Here is a 4136-nt window from a genome sequence, read left to right on the forward strand (position 1 = left end):
CTGCCCCCCCCCCCAAAAAAAGGAGGTTGGAGAGCAGCAATGTAAAAGCAAGGCCATCAAGCCTGCTACCCAGCCAGGCAGAATTTCTCCATAAGCCTTTTCCATCTCTTTCCTGTCCCCACCCCAGTGGTGTTCCCTTCTAGCAGAGCCAGCAGCTCAAACCCTAATCCATGCTGAACACTCACCGTGCATCTATCTTGGGATACCAGTTTGGTCTGTAATGTTTAACGGGTATTTTTAAATTGCTTGATTTGAAAGTGATCACCACGGGCTATTTCTGCTCTTTATTCGGTTTCTCTCTCTCCCCGCACCTCTCAGCAGCCAGTCAGTCTCCAGATCAAGGCGTTCACTATCCCTCGTGATTCTGTTCATCTTTCTTTAAGCCTACATCCACAATTTCTATTGTTCTTTCTTCCTGGTTCCGGAGCGACCCAGCCCTCTCTTTCAAAACAGCTATGCTGATTTTTTTGTGCGCGCATGCACGCGCCTGGCATAGCATCGCTGCTCCCTCTCCCAGCTTCTCCTTCCACGCACGCTGTTCTACTGTGACTAATGCGGGGTCAACCGCAGACCATTCTCTGAGAACTGTTACATGTCCCCGAAGAGCGAGCGATTTACTTTTGCTGTAGGACAGGATCAGACTTCAGAAACAAAGCAAAATCTTAGGAGAGGTTTGAGCGCACAATTCTCATTGCTAAGGAACAGAAATTCATTTAAAACTGTGGTCTGCGTTGAACTCCATAGATAACAAGCATTGCGGTCTTTACACCTTAAAATGTAGATGACAGTTGCATGTCTCAGGGGCATGGTGAAGGAGGCCTCATCAGAACGAAGTACAATCACTGGGTGAAGTTTATCAGTGTTTTGTAGATATTTCATGGATGTTTATCACTTACAGTATTTGTGGTTGCAGGAGTGATGGACAATATTGGTGCCTTTTGAATGTTAGAAGTCAGGATTTGTCAGGGTACTTACTGAGGCTGGACGCAAGTGCAGCCTGATCCAATCCCAATTCATACAGAGACAGATTTGATCACGGATGCCAAATCCCAAGGCTGTGCTTCAGATAAAAGAGCTGCCTATATATCATCAGTGAGAATTTTGCCAGAGTAAACTCGGTCCCAGATACATCACCGATCAACACTGGTCGACTAGATGCTCTCGGTGAAATGGGGAAGAAGTAGTCGCAAGTCAACATCATTTTGCATTTCCAATTCATTTCAGTCATTCCTAGTTTCCGTAATCAGTGCTAGGGGCTCAACAGGAGTTTTGTGTTTCTTTTAGTTTGTGTGTGAAAAGCTGCGATTTAATATTGTTCTGCATAAGTATTACGTTGCTGCTACTAGAATTTATTAGGCTACGTATAAAGGACTTAAATATGTAATGCCAGGATTATCAGTTCTACGGCTTTGGATTTCCTCACTATTCTGCCCAACAATTTATTTAGAAATAAGGAGGTTAGTTTTTTACTGTGGCCAGATGCACATTTTCAAAGTTTTGTTCTTCTCAGATTCTCAAGCGAAGCTCCCCAGACACCGTGATTTTAGGAACAAAGTCCTAGTCGTTCCAAACAATGAGCCCTCACCACAACGATGGGAGCCTGGTAAACCTCCGGCTAGGCTAAATCTGGCCCTCAAAATTCCTGCGTATTGCAAGTGTGCAGCATGCATAGCAGCATTGGATGGGAGAGTCTGAGGAGACATCTGTGCAACACTCTCAACAACCATAGCATTGCATGACTCAGTTCAGAAAGTTTGGGACCAGGTTATCGTAAACCAGTAGTTACAGCTGCAGATAGCAAGTTTGGGTCTATTTTTCACCCTAGGAGCATAAGCTTCTACAGCGTGTGACGGATGCACAGTGGTAGACCGCGGTTCTTTGTGCTCCTCAATTCCTCCTGCTGATTAATGCAGGTAATAATTCCAGCTAGTCAAAGCGATCTATTACTAAGCCAAACCTTTATGACTAAGCTTTTTCCAATTTCCAGAACAATTTCTACAAAACTTGATAGATGCAGTTCATTTTCAGAATGTTTCTAGATCTGGCTACTCCATTTGTAAAACCAAACTACAATTAATACTGCACAGCAATTAATCAACCATTGCTGTCAACAGCCATTGTTGAGAGTGTTGACTAAAAAAACCCCCAAAGCCCTCCCAGTTAAGTTCAGTGGTACAGGATTGGGGTAGATTTCTATGGGTATGGTTTTTTGAGCAATGCTGGGATCTTAACAGCAGACTCCTGCTTCACTCCCCCATTGCTAGCCAAAAAATGGGTCTCGAGGAGATTTAAAAAGGACTCGGTCAGTAGTGATCGATTCCACTGGCCAAAGCAGCAGTGCACAACAATGTAAGGGTTCGTCATGCCAAAATCCCTTTCCTTATAAACATATTTTTTACAGCCCATTCAGCCCACAGAATAAAGCAATGTTCAGAGACATTGGACCTCCCTCTCTTCCAAGCAGTGCACAACTATGAAGCCACTTGACTTGCTTCTTTTCTGAAAAAATCTGTTTACAGACTATTCGGTTTTATATAAATAACGACACGTTTGCTTTTACCGACAGTAAATAAAAGTAGTGCCGTAACGTTCGGATTGTAACCCAACGGGGGGAGCTTGGGGAAAGGAAGGAAGCAGGAAGAATCAAACACTTTTTGGAAAACAGAAAACCTATTTAAGTGCTAATTAACTTATTCAGAACACTAGGACTGGAAGCAGCAAGTTCGAGCTGTCAGAGAAAGCGCTAAAACTTGTGCATTTGCCAGTTACACGGGAAATTAAGTGGCTGCTCCACGCTGCAATTCGCTGTGACAGGGATATCGCTATGGCAACCCTCGCTATACACGACATGTGTGCCAGTGTTGGTGAAACACGCTGGTTTTTTCCTTTGAAAAGACCACGCAGTCCAGACTGATTGGAGCTGGTCAAACAGTAACCGAGCCACTAACTGCATGAATTTGGGCTGCCTTATGCAACCATGGCCACATTTGTTAAGTGCACCTGGGACCACGACCTTTGGTTTGTCTAAAAAGGTGCAAATTAGAAGAAAGGAGGAAAGAAAAAGACCTAGTTAAATTAGTGAAAAACTGTCTGTGGTTACTCTTATTTCAGTTTCAAGTGTCATTTTACTTTCAATTTAGCTCGAGTTGACTGGGGAACTCGTTAATCTACACCGCCGGAAGCTCCTCAGACCAAAAAATTACAATTGCCTGTACAGATTTGCATCCCTGAGTCTTAAGACAAAGCAAGTGTGTTGGTAGATGGGGTGGTGTCTGACTGATCACATAACGTTACTGCTTCCTGTTTGAATCATAGAAAATTAGGGTGGGATGGGACCACAGGAAGTCATCTAGTCCGACCCCCTGCTCAAAGCAGGACCGTCCCCAACTATCACCCCAGCCAGGGCTTTGTGGAGCTGGGCCTTAAAAACCTCCAAGGATGGAGATTTCACCACTTCTCTAGGTGAATGTTCAGCCTTTTAAGGAGGAGAATACAGAAGAAGAGAAAAGGGGCTTCATGATTAACTGAAAAGGTGTACAAAGGGATTCCCTTGTATTTTTGTAAAGACTGACTTTGTCTTGAGCCTTCATGAATGCTCAAGTGCACAACCCTCCTGAATAGCAGCAGACAGATGTTAAGCGTCTGATTGTCTGACCTGCTCTCTAGAAATCCAGCAAACCTTATCCGGTAGGGACGGTTCTTGTTTAGCTGGAGCTGAGGCAAGTTACACTTTTGGTTTTTTGGGGTTTTTTTGGTTAGCTCTGATTTTTGTTCTGGCAGGGGATTTATGACTTTAAGGCAAACCCTGATTTTTGGATGATGCCGAGTCTTTCCTCCCCAGTTTCAGCTGGAATTACGGGCCCTCAGCATCTCTGAAAAAAGCTTTAAAGGCTTCCCTGGTATCATTCGCAGTACAGCAACGTCAAACGGTGAAAAAAACCCAACAGACGACACCCACCACACATTATTTAACATCCTAATCCAAAAGCCTGGGAGCGGATCTCAAGCCAGCGTGGGCATGTTACGATGGTGAATTAATAAAGCTGCACTGGGTATAAAATAAGCAAAGCAAACGGCAGGTTGTACGACCAGCCGAACTAGTTGCTGAGGATTGTAGGTTCACACAATCCACCCAG

The sequence above is a fragment of the Gavialis gangeticus genome, unplaced genomic scaffold (assembly GCF_001723915.1).
Source record: "Gavialis gangeticus isolate Ggan-Ray unplaced genomic scaffold, GavGan_comp1, whole genome shotgun sequence".
NCBI classification, from domain to species: domain Eukaryota; kingdom Metazoa; phylum Chordata; order Crocodylia; family Gavialidae; genus Gavialis; species Gavialis gangeticus.